The 12,771-nt window shown below is 37.4% G+C and overlaps 1 long non-coding RNA gene across 1 annotated transcript in view; it reads left to right on the forward strand.

The window, feature by feature from the left end:
• Positions 1–208: 208 nt before the first annotated feature.
• The window catches only part of LOC103231231 (uncharacterized), a 48,309-nt gene continuing 35,746 nt past the window's right edge, over positions 209–12,771 (forward strand). Inside the window, exons 1-2 of the long non-coding RNA XR_496842.3 lie at positions 209–295; positions 3,062–3,160. This is a non-coding gene — a long non-coding RNA (uncharacterized lncRNA). The remainder of the gene's footprint in view (positions 296–3,061; positions 3,161–12,771) is intronic.

A 12,771-nucleotide genomic window follows, 5' to 3' on the forward strand; every position in this document is an offset into this window, starting at 1 on the left:
TTCTTAAAAGTTCATAACAACTCTTAGAAAGGTTTGATTTTTGACATTTATTTTCCCCCTGTGGAATTTTTCCCTTTACTTTCGTTTCATCAGAAGCAGAATGCTGATCTTGCTACTGGCCTGCAACCTTGGCATTTGGCCAGCCATTGTTATCCAGGGACCAGGAGACAGAATGCTGGCTGTGCAAGTCTCCCAAGGTGCGAGCTTTCTTTCTGTCTGAGTTAGGAGGTGAAACCATTTGGAAGAGCCATTGTAAAGGGGAGGGCTTTGGGCTATGCATACTCCTCATATCCAGGTGAGTTCATTTTTCTTGTGAACTTTTCACCTAGGCCCCAATTAGTATCCTATTAACCTCCTTAAATATGGAATTGCTAAGATCTTAGAATACTCCAAAATGGACTATTAGCTAGCCCATTTCCTGGCTCCATCAGATGAAAATGCCAAAGTAGGTCATACAACAGAATTATCTTGATTAATTTCAGCTCTCTTGCATGGGCCATGATGTCATGCAAGTTAAAGGAGATTCAAATTTAATGCATCATTTCGATGACTGATTAAACGTGGGATTTTCTGAAAAACATTTACAATTCCAGGTTTATAAGGATTCTCCTTTTTTAATATGACAAACATTTCAAATATGCTAAATTGATCAATTATACAAATGATAAATTCCCTTGAATATAATTTTTCATGTTCATGTTCTCCAAGGCCTAATATGTAAAAAGGTTTATTATCCCCAGTAACTACTGTGTTAGATAAAAAGCTGTCAACATTGTGCCCCTTTCCTATCCATGGATGCAGGCTATTGAAAAAAAAAAAAAAAAAAAAAAAAAAACAACCAAAAAAAACTATGAAGATGCCACATCTACTCCAGAGCCTACTCAGAATGGCATTTCCAAATATAAATGGCTTTGCTAAGGCTAAAAAAAAGCAACAAACTTTACATCCTTTATCATGCATTCCTAAAGGACTCCCTTGAAAAAAGTACTTAAAAACATTGTATCTTGGAACATCTCATATATTGGTGCAATTTATTTACAATAGTCGGATTTAATTTGTTTTCACGTATAAAGCAGCTTTAGGGACTTATTAGCAATTTCAAATGTTACAGGAAAATATGTTGAATCTAAAGTTCATTATCACAAGTAAACTTATTTAAGTGAGATTATTTGTTTCTTAAAATGTGTAAGATAACTAGTTCTTTAAAAGGCTTCTTGTTTTCTGTTGCATAATTTTACTTAGAAATAAAGCTTTTGGATGCAGCAGTTATGCTCTAAAGTCAGGGTTGTGTCTCTTTTGTGTTTGTAAGTAACATGGACACAGCCTGCTACTATAAACACTGAACCCAGCTTAACATGCCCTGTGTTTTCCAGATGAAAATGCAACTTACTTTCGTGATTTAGGTTATGAAACTTTAAAACGACGTCATACTTTAATATGCAGGGGTTCCTTCCTGTAATAACCTGCAATGTATATTCATGTTTGCAATTTCTAGCAAGAAGTAAAATAACAGATAGCTTTTATGAAGCATCTGTGAACTTTGAAAGTTCCACTTGTCTGAATCAGAGCTTCATAGACACCCACTTAGCACAGACTGGGTTGTGCCAGGGCTAGAGTAATTGCCTGCCAAAGGGATCCTGACCACCCCTCCTCTTCTTTCTGATCAGTCCACTGATCACTAAGAAACCAGTGGTGAGCTACTACCTTTTAGAACATTAATAAATAAAAGAGCTTGCCACGATCAAAGATAAACATCCAACTTCAGATGGATGTTTATGCTACTGAGTCAAATGTAAAGTTCCTAAAAATTAGGGAGCTTCAGGACCTCATATCTCTACTCTCTGAAATTCAACTTTTCTCAGATTCAAAACAGAGGGATTCAGCTTTTCTAGAAATCTATGTGTCAAGGTGCACATATCTGTCATCAGAGGAATTCCATCCTCATATTCTAACATCAGATTATTCCAATACATGTTCTATTCATTGGTTGCCTTAGTTAGAAAATTAGGCAAAATTCTAAGGCATGTTTATGTGGTGACATAAAGAAATAATGTGTTTTACTAATAGCGGTTAGAAAAACATCATACTCCAGGACTTTAGTCATTTTTTTCTCCATCTGAGAATTTATATGAGTCCCTTTAACTCATTTATGTATATTCTAAGCATCTTTATCTATTCATGCACTTTCCAAGCAATGTGACTTATGTGTTGTATGATTAAAATGTAGAAATTAAAACTCAGGCCTCGCGCAGTGGTTCATGCCTGTAATCTCAGCATTCTGGGAGGCTGAGGCAGGTGGATCACCTGAGGTCAGGAGTTTTGAGAACAGCCTGGTCAACATGGTGAAACCCCTTCTCTACTAAAAATACAGAAAAAAGAAAAAATTGCCGGGCGTGGTGAGGCATGCCTGTAATCCCAGCTACTCCAGAGGCTGAAGCAGGAGAATCACTTGAACTCGGGAGGCGGAGCTTGCAGTGAGCTGACATAAGCCACTGCACTCCAGCCTGGGCGACAGAGCAAGACATTGTCGAAAGAGAGAGAGAGAGAGAGATAGAAAGAAACTTAAACTCAGAGATTTAAAAATCACACTGGGCCTTTCTGCCCACTCCTTTACTTTTCAATTTTATTTCATTTATTATTATTATTATTATTTTTGAGTCTTGCTCTGTCACCCAGGCTGGAGTGCAGTGGCATGATCTCAGCTCACTGCAAGCTCCGCCTCCCAGGTTCAAGTGATTCTCCTGCCTCAGCTTCCCGAGTAGCTGGGACCACAGGTGCCCGCCACCACACCTGGCTAATTTTTTGTAGTTTTAGTAGAGATGGGCTTTCACCATGTTAGCCAGGATGGTCTGGATCTCCTGACCTTGTGATCTGCCTGCCTCGCCCTCCCCAAGTGCTGGGATTACAGGCTACTTTTTATTTTTATAAATTGTAAATAAAGTATTGTTTATTTGTTTATAAAGTACAAAATAAATATGTTAGTTTTTAAAGAAATTAAAATTAAATAAAGTTGGAGACTCAGTTCCTCAGTCTTACTAGCCACTTTTCGAATGACCTTTAGATTCAACAGATTCTTATTCTTCACTCCAACACCTTCCCTCTTGCAAGTTGCTAACACACCGATGTCCCAAGGGAGTACCTAAAATACCAGTCTGCCCAGGTAAGTATGGATGCACTCCTTCAGCCTGGCACACAAAGTTTCAGGAGCTTCAGCATCAACTGGCACAGCCTCCTTCCCCATGCTATGCCTATTCCCTTGTGACTGCCTGACAGCAGCACTTACTCAGGCTGTTCCCTCTGCCTGAGCAAGCGGTGCTTAGAGCCTTGTGTCTTCAACCCGTACCTAAGCATCATTATATATCTCTTTCCACTTTCTCCTTCCCAAACCCTACTCTGCACAAAATCTAACACTATACTCAATTACAATATTTGGACATTGACTTCAATTCCCTTCCCTACTGGTCAGTAAACCCAAGAGTAGATTTTACAATGGATTTCTTGGCTTAATTCAGTGATTGCTACAAGGTAGATGTGACATGAATGGCTGCTAAGTCAAATAAAAGAATGTCCTCTGCTCCCTGTTGACCCTACAAGAAGTGGGCAGGTGTGAATGTCTGCATCCCTGGCAGCGCACAGTGTGAACTGTCTCTATGTCTCACTATCACAGCTTCTTTCTTGTCTTCGGTGAATATGACAAGTTAACTGAAAACGTTGACTCCTCTGAGCCTAGTGGAGATCTTACACTGTTTGACTCAGTTACTTCCTTAAGTCTGCTCATGCATTTTTTCCTGGTTTATTCTAAGCTCCTCCTTTACAAAGTATCAGACATAGGTTAGGGCTGCCTCACCTTATTTTAACAACATTAAGAGAGATGAATTTTCAAGAATGAGACTAGCCAGTGAACTGTGATGGCAGAGTAATCCCATTACTTCCAGAGGACTTGAGTATGTTAGAATCATTCAAGTGTCGCAGGGTTGTAGTTTAAAAGGGAAAGGATATGATAGTCGCTTGGGGAGGTTGTTTTCTTCAAGATAGAATTCCCAGTCTTGGAAGGGTTGTGTATCAAGAGAGGCAGGGTCGTTAGGGAGTTCACTAAGATCATTAAAACAATCCAAAAGTGTTTGCTAAAATGGGTCAAAGAAGTTGATACCAATTATGTCCAGTTGTCTTCTGTCTGGGATAAGTGGGCTTCTGTTTCTAAACAAATTAATTCTCTCGTTTTGATTCTTTCTATAGTATCTCTGATGTGTTGGTATTCAGCCTTTTCAGAGTTAGGATTCATGGGGAAGGTTAAAGGGAAAATGAACAAATGTGAGAAAGAATGGCCCACTGAAAGAACCTTTCAGAAAAAAGGAGTAAGAAGAACCCTTAAATATTATTGATGCATCACTGGAATCCTTGTAACTGTATTTCAGTGTTGATCTTAAATGTGGGTTACATAGAAACAGAGAGTAACACATATTTTGTTGGAATGATTAGGCTCTAAAGAAGTGTTTCTCACAGTTAGGTTTTCGGCCTTTTGGTGGGGCTGTAAAGGTCTTCTAGAAGGGCCAAGAACTTACCCCAAGTTTGATCTCCTTCTGCAAATGACATGAAATTCCATTGGAAGTTGGTAGCTATTAAAAGAGTTATGAAGAGTCACTAACATGTGATATTGATAAACTAAAATTAGCATGCTGAGGGAGTTTACTCTAGACCTTAATCTAGTATGGTGCCAGGAAGTCTGGCTGCTACAAAAAGCTTAGCATTGCTGTGAAGCTCCTACCATTTAGGGAGGCAAGCTGATTGTTGGAATTCCCATAGTTTCCAGAAAGCTTTGTTATCAGAGCATCATTAGTGCCTTATTGAGTTGTTCTTGATTTTCAATTGCTACTAAGTTTGTAATAACATTTTATTTTTGTTAGTTGTTAGGGTCTTTTGTACTTGCTCTACCTCACCATTTGGGTTGCTATTAGTTGGGTGCTCTTTTCTCAAATGTCTCAGGAACCCCTCAGTGGCCTGGCAAAGCACATGACACACAGGTATGGTATGGAAGTGCAAGCTAACATTTATCGAGGCTCACTAGTGCCTGAACATTTTCGAAGCCTGTTGGTTGTATGATTAATGTAATTGTCAATGCAATTGTCAATGCAACCTAAACTCCAGTTTCCTCAAACCCTTCTAACCTTCTAGATCAAGTCTCTGTTTAAAAACATCTCACTGTTTGAAAGAATTTACTTTTTCTCTCAATATTTATTTGTATGTGTGTGTGCATATGTGGTTTTTGTTTGATTGATTGATTGATTGAGGCAGGGTCTTACTTGCCCAGGATGGAGCACAGTGCCCAGGATGGAGCACAGCCCTCTTGTCACATTTCACTTTTTTGCTTTTTCCTGAATCATTTAAAAGCAAGAGATTTTAAAGAAGAGACTGACACTTCACTACTGAATAATTTCATATACATCTCCTACAAATAAGGGTATTCTCCTATAAAACCACAATGCTTTTATGACATCTAAGCATATACAAAATTGTACTATATTTAATTTCTAGTCTATATTCAAATTATCAAATTATCCAAAAATATCTTCCATAAATTAATTTTTCAGCTAAGGTCCAATTAATGTTGACAAATTGCATTTGATGAGTTCTACCCTACCTTTTAATTTAAGACATGGACGTTTTGAAAACTCCAGGCCAGTTGATTGTAGAATATGCCTCGTTTTTTATTTATCTAATTAACTTTCTCAAAGTGTTGTTAATTTTTCTCTTCTATCCCTTGTATTCCCCATATAAGCTAGAAATTAGATAGAAACCGTTGATTAGATTTGTGCTCACTATTTTGGTGAGGTTAATCCATTGATAACGTGTACTTCATGTTGAATCACGTGAGAAACTACATAATGTCAAGTACTCCTTTTATTGATTAGGATGTTTGACTTGTTTATTTTGTTAATACGATAACTGCTGGATCTATCCATTATAACAGTAGATTTTTCCTTTTGTAATTTATAATTACTGTGTGGGGTGATTGTACTTGTTTTTCCATTCTTGCTGTAACAAATGACTTCAAATACAGCAGCATAAAACAAAACAAATTATCATCTTGCAGTTCTGTAGATTAGAAGTCCAAAACAGATCTCAGGAGGCTAAAGTCAATGTGTTGGCAGGACTACATTACCTTCTAAATGCTATAGGGGAGAATCAATTTCTTTGGATTTTCCAGCCTTTAGAGGCCACTCACATTACTTGGCTCTTTCCTCTGTCTTCACAGCCAGTGGTGGTCAAGTCCTTTTCAAATCACATCACTCTAACCATCTCTCTGTCTCCTTATTCCAATTTTAAGAACCCTTGTGGTTCAACTGGATCTATTTAAATAATCCAGTGTAATCTCTTTATTTTAAAATCAAATGACAAGGTATTATAATTCCATCTATGACATTAATCCCCTTCTGCCATGTCACCTAACATATTCACTGGTTCCAGGAATTAGGACACAAACATTTTTGGGGAGGCCATTATTCTACCTTCAACATGATATTTTGGTGTTGTGCAAATAACCTGTTTCCCAGCAACATACCACTTGATAGTTTTAACTTCCATTGATAATCCTGGGTTTTGTCAGTAATTGGGTGATGCAAGCATTGGTGATCTACTTATATTATTCCTCCTACAGTTATGAGCTAGTATTCTTCCTTAAAGAAATGTTCTATATTATCTCCTCTATCTATCTGTCTTCCTTTTTAATTCACTATAGGCTCTTGGGTTTTTAAATTATTATAATAAATTGATGTATTAATTTTGTTAATGTTATAACTGCTGGATTTGTTCATTGTAATAGAAGTTTTTTTTTATAATACATTATCACCGTTTTTGGTTTTGATCTACCAAATTTGGCCAGTGGGAGTCCTGTAAATCAAGATCCTATGTCCTTCTGAGATATGCCCTTATTTTCTGTTACAAGCACATGCTACAGCTCACCTTGCACTTTCTCTGAAGGAGATGTGAAATCAGCTGTTCCCTCACCCTTCTATTCAAAGACAGCAGTGGAACTTAGAACTCAAGATTTGAGTGTTAGGTGCATTACTGCTACTGGGATATTAAGGTTTTTAGGCTAGGAATGAATAGATGCAATAGATAGATAGATAGATAGATAGATAGATAGATAGATAGATAGAGTCATGTATAAACCATGAGTTTATATGGATATTTCCAATTCAAAGTTAATATTAATATTGTAGTGTTTTGCTCAATTTTTCCTAAATTTTGTACTTTTTTGTGACAGTGAAATTCTTAGTTTCTAATCCTACAATATGGAAAAAACATTCAAAATTACAATCAGCAGTGATCTTTCTGTGTATATTTAAGATTGACTTTTGATTCTCTCTGTTCTCAGAATATACCTCATTAAAAACCTATAGTCAGAGTAGTGTTCAAAAATTACTTGGAAGAAGTATTTCTTCTGTGTTGTTATCAGTTTTATAAAAAGTTAGGTTTATTTTTCTATTTTATTCAATTTTATGGTGATTTTTTTCTTTTTGATTTAATATCATGCTGTGAATGTGTAAAATGTTTCTGTCATTCAGAAGTTAAACCTACAAGAAAGGTGTCCTCTGTCAAGTTTCTCCCTCATCACTACCACCTCCACCCTTTTCCCTTTCTTTTCCTCTTTTTCTTTTTCTTTCTTTCTTTTTTTTTTTTTTTGAGACAGGATCTCACTCTGTCACCCAGGCTGGAGTGCAGTGGTGCGATCTCTGCTCACTGTAACCTCCGCCTCCCGGATTCAAGAGATTCTCATTCCTCAGCCTCCCGAGTAGCTGCGATTACAGGCACGTGCCCCTGTTTCCCTTTCTATTGAGAATTTTCTTGTGCATTTGCTGATAATCCTTCAAATATTTCTCTTTGGAAAAATAATGTACACATATATAACCTTTTATTTTTTACATTAAAGTAGCTCACTACTGTTATATACTTTGATTGTTTTACCTAAAAATATATCCTAGAAATCATAAAGTGGATTCTTTGTTCTTGTCCTGACACAGATGTCATAATTTTATGGGGTAGATACTATTACTATCAGCATTTTGCAGATGAAAAAACTGAGGCATAGAAAATGAGTAACTTGCTGAAAGTCATTCAGTTTGTAGGTAGGAAGGGTGTGGACCTAAGTAGTCCGCTTTCTGAATCTGTTCTTTTAACCACACCCTATAAGCATTCAGACACAAATGCACATCCTTTTATCTTGCCCTGTGGCAATGTTAATGAAGCTGGCAAAGTTTCTTCTTTTTTTTTTTCCTTCTTTCCCTTCCTTCCTTCCTTCCTTCCTTCCTTCCTTCCTTCCTTCCTTCATGTTGTTCTAACATCATTTAATTTTAAGAAAAATTGAGCCTCTACTGACCAGTCATTATTAGAAGTTCATGAAAGTATCTCAGTTATTTTACTTCCTTAACACATATATTAGAGTGATAGTCATTGATTTTCGGAGCTAGAAGAGGTCTTTGAAATTATTTAATCCAGTATCTCCATTTTACAGGTTCAGGGTTCTGAGTATAGAGGTAAGAAGACTGATCTAAGGTCAAATAGTTAGAGGCAGAGTGACACCTGGAGCTCTGGTCTCCTAAGTACTAATCTAGAGTTGTTTTTCACTGTAATACAAGACTCAATGGGAAATACATCAAGAGACAGATATCTAATGTCTCCAGTAACACACAGCTCAAGAAAAATGGATACTATCACACTTTGTGCTATAGCCTTTGACTAATGAATCCAATAATCCAAAATCTTAGCTCAATCCTCTCTAAGTCCAATAGTAAACATTTGACAGACTTCCATTGAGTACAGTGAAATCTCCTCATATAATATCTACTCATCACATATGAAGAGTTTAAGCACACTGAGTTGTTATAATAACATTGCACCAACTTAATAACATTGAAAGTAATGGCAAGAGTCACAATTACTTTTGCACCAACCTACCAGCACAGCACAAAGCTGAATGGCAGTTTAGCAGCTGCATATCAAAAACCAAGTCCAGCTAGAGATACATTCCCAGGAGCCTGCCTCTGAAGTGCTAACCTGCAGAGATTTGGAAAGAAACACATTTCTTCACTACTGTGGAATGTGTATGTTGTGTTGTCTGTGGATACATTAGTAGGTCTCTCTCCTAAGTACCTAAGGGGAAGTTTCTGAACATCAGCCTCACTCACCAATGTCCCAAGAGCAGAGTGTTAATAGTGCACTAACAACATCCTGGACAGCTGATATGGTATCTTACATCTCCAGAATGGTACCAAAGCAGTTACTGGGGGATTAAAAATGAGAATTTGACAGCTGTTGTAAGATTTCACTTTACCCTTACCACTGTGAGTTAAAAACGAATATCAGGTCAAACATTACTGTGAGTTGAAACCGTCAACTCAGTTCTGGATTATTAACCCGGGAGGCAATTCTTTTTGGGGAGTCTTTCCTGCTTGGGTAGAAAGTCTGAGTTCTAACAGGGCTTTGTTTGTTTGCACTTTTCCTATAACCAATTGTCTCTCTTTTCCCTCAATTTTTCATTAAAACAAAAACAAAAACAAAAAAACAATGGAGCAGACAGGTTCACAGTGGTTGACGTTTGAATGTGGTGTTGGCTTATTTTTTCAGTAGAGTCTGTTAATCCATTTTTCTAAATGTTTAAAATAGCATGACAATGTTCTGGGAGGGGGATCACATGCCTGCTGTAAAAAAGTCCTAGATTCAGAAGATATTCTGATGGACCACAGAGCAATCTCAAGGATGGTAATGGAGTGTGTTTTCTCTGCCATTGTTCCTTTTGTTCCTCACTTCTGGCCTTTCCCTTAGCTTGTACCAACAAAGATTCTCCTAGTAGCTGCTGCATCATACCAGGAGCCCCTAAGTTTCTCCTTGGTTCTATTTCTGATATTAATGCAGATGGAGTCATTGGTGCTGTTATCAAAATAGAATTATGATAAGCAGGACTGAGAAGCAGCTGTTTAGGGCCACGGGAGAAATGTCCAGGAAAGAGGAGCCAAGGAAAGGAGTTGAGATTAGCCTTGATAGCTGGGTAATGGGTTGACTGGTTTTTTTTTTTTTTTTTTTCTGATTAATTTCTTTATAAGAAATAAAACTAAAATTCCCATGTCATTTTGGGCTTCAGAAACTCCACAAATCCAACTTCTAAAGAAGGTAAAAAAGTAAAAGAAAGATGAATCTCACTTTCTCACTTTCACTAATTAGACAGGAGCAATAACCAATCAGCTCACAGAACATAACAATACCAACAAATACAGCATGCTTGCCTTTATATGGTAAGTCCACAGACACTAACGAACAGGAGTCATAACTGATCACTTCATGCCAGGAAATAAAGCAAGAGTGGCCTTCTATGTAATAATAAAGGTTGTTAACCATCAAAGACATTTAGACTTGAAAAGGCCTGGAGAGCTTCAAAGATAAAAAAACTTAGTCCAGAGAGAAGACACACATTCTTAGAGTTCTAAAGAGAATTTCGGAAATGCTTATCAAATTTAGTGCATTGAAACATTTACATATTAATAAAACCCAAAATCAATCAAATTAAGGTTTAGATTTCTGGCTAAAATGTTAACTCACTCCTTTTGAAATGCATATATCTGTGGTATGCATATGTGTGTGTGTGTGTGTGTGTTCGTGTGTGTATGTATGTGTATTTATATACAGTCATCCCTCAGTCATCATGAGAGATTTGCCCCAGGAGATTTCTCAGGTACCAAACTCTGCAAATGCTCAATATGGCATGTCCTTTGCATGTAACCTATGCCCATCCTCCCATATATTTTAAATAATCTCTAGATTACCTACAATACTGTTAGAGGGAAAACCTTTTACAAATCAAATTTAACAGACTTAAAATGAGCAAAGAATGATTTTCGAATCAGGCTGCTCTCGAACTAGAATAGGTTCAGAGAGAACTCAGAGCTGCCACATGGTTGAAGAAGATTTAGGGAGAGAAAAAGGAAAGTGGCAAGTAGAAAATGGAAGTGAGGTCCAGGAAAACCTGGATTGGTTCTAGCTCAGAATTTGCCTTACTTAAACAGCTATCTGATTTGAACAATTAGCTACTTGTGATTGGCCAAAACTCACTACTTGGCACAAGAGTAGGTTATAGTCAGCTTGCACATTCAGCTGGGTTACAGCTCACCTATGTGTGGAGAAACTTTAGGCTAAACTTCGAATATGTAAGAAGGCAGCTTTAGGCTAAAAACTATACATAATACAATGTAAATGTTTTATAAATAGTTGCCTATACCGTATTGTTTAGGGAATGATGATAAGAAGAAAAGGCTGCATGTGTTTGTTACAGATGTAGTTTTTATTCTGGAATTTTAAAATCTGTTTTTGGTTGAATCCATGGATGCAAAACCCACAGATATGGAGGGCCAACCAGGTATAAAAATTATGCGTATAGTTTTGCAAGAAGAAAAGCAATGACATATAAAACAATTTTATTCTCCTATTTTATTCATTAATTTATCCCGTATTTAATAATGCTTGTATAGCTTTTGCCTTGTGCCAAGCATTGTTCTAAGTATTTTACAGAAATGGACTCATATAATCCTCACAACAAATTAATAAATTAGATACTATTATCCTTATTTTAGACATGAGAGAGTTGAATCACAAGGAGTTATATAGCATATCCAAGTTCACAGAGCTAGTAATAGTTTTACTTCAAGAAAGTTTTGTCAAAATTTGACATAGCAAAAAATTCCTGGCCTGGTGCGACGGCTCGTGCCTGTAATCCCAGAAATTTAGGAGGCTAAGGTGGGTGGATTGCTTGGACCCAGAAGTTTGAGACCAGCCTGGACAACATGGTCTCTACAAAAAATACAAAAAAGTTAGCTGGGCATGGTGGCCCATGCCTGTGGTCCCAGCTACTTGGGAGGTTGAGGTGGGAAGATCACTGGAGCCTGGGGAGATCAAGGCTGCGGTGACGTATGATCGCACCACAGCACTCCAGCCTGGGTGGCACAGTGTAACCCTGTCTCAGAAAAAAAAAAAGAAGAAAGAGAGAAAAGAAACATCCTCAATTTTTTTCTCTTGACTTCATTGTGTCTCCCTACAAAATTTGTTGAGTGAGTTCCCTCCATTTAGGCCTGGGTAAGAAGGCAGCACTTCCTGTGCTTCTGAATGAAGTCCAGGCAGACTTCATTCTGGTGGATGGGTAGTTTCTGCATACTCACACGTAGCCTCAGTTCCTCATTGTACATATTATCATGAGATTTTCAGGTTTGCTGAAATAAGAAATAAGAGAGGAGACTCACAGTAATAGAATATTTGAAAAAACTTGGTTGTGGCAGAAAGAGAAAAATGGTGGAGCTAATTGTAAGTAATGATCTCAGGGAGTAACAAGTTCAAAGAATGACTCATTCCCCTTTTTTTCTAATTCATAAGTTTTATGGAATCACTGGGTGCAATAACACATTGGCTTTTAACTCTAGAGGCTTCAGCTTTCTATCACAAGGGTCACTGAACCATGAAGAGTGCTGAACTCCTGTCTCAGGACTGGCAAACGCACACACTTACACACTCACATACTTTTAAGTGTAGCGTTAAGTCTAGTTGGTCACCTCTACGCAAGAAAACTCCATGTCATTCAATGTGGAATATTTATTGAAGAATCAGAGGTTTCATGCCATAATAATGAGAATGATATCAGAATAGCAATAATATTGTCAATTTATTGAGTATTTACCATGTTCCAGGCACTATGCTTTGCAGTCACATGGATTATCTTGTTTAATCCCTACC

The sequence above is a fragment of the Chlorocebus sabaeus genome, chromosome 29 (genome assembly GCF_047675955.1).
Source record: "Chlorocebus sabaeus isolate Y175 chromosome 29, mChlSab1.0.hap1, whole genome shotgun sequence".
Classification (NCBI taxonomy): Eukaryota; Metazoa; Chordata; class Mammalia; order Primates; family Cercopithecidae; genus Chlorocebus; species Chlorocebus sabaeus.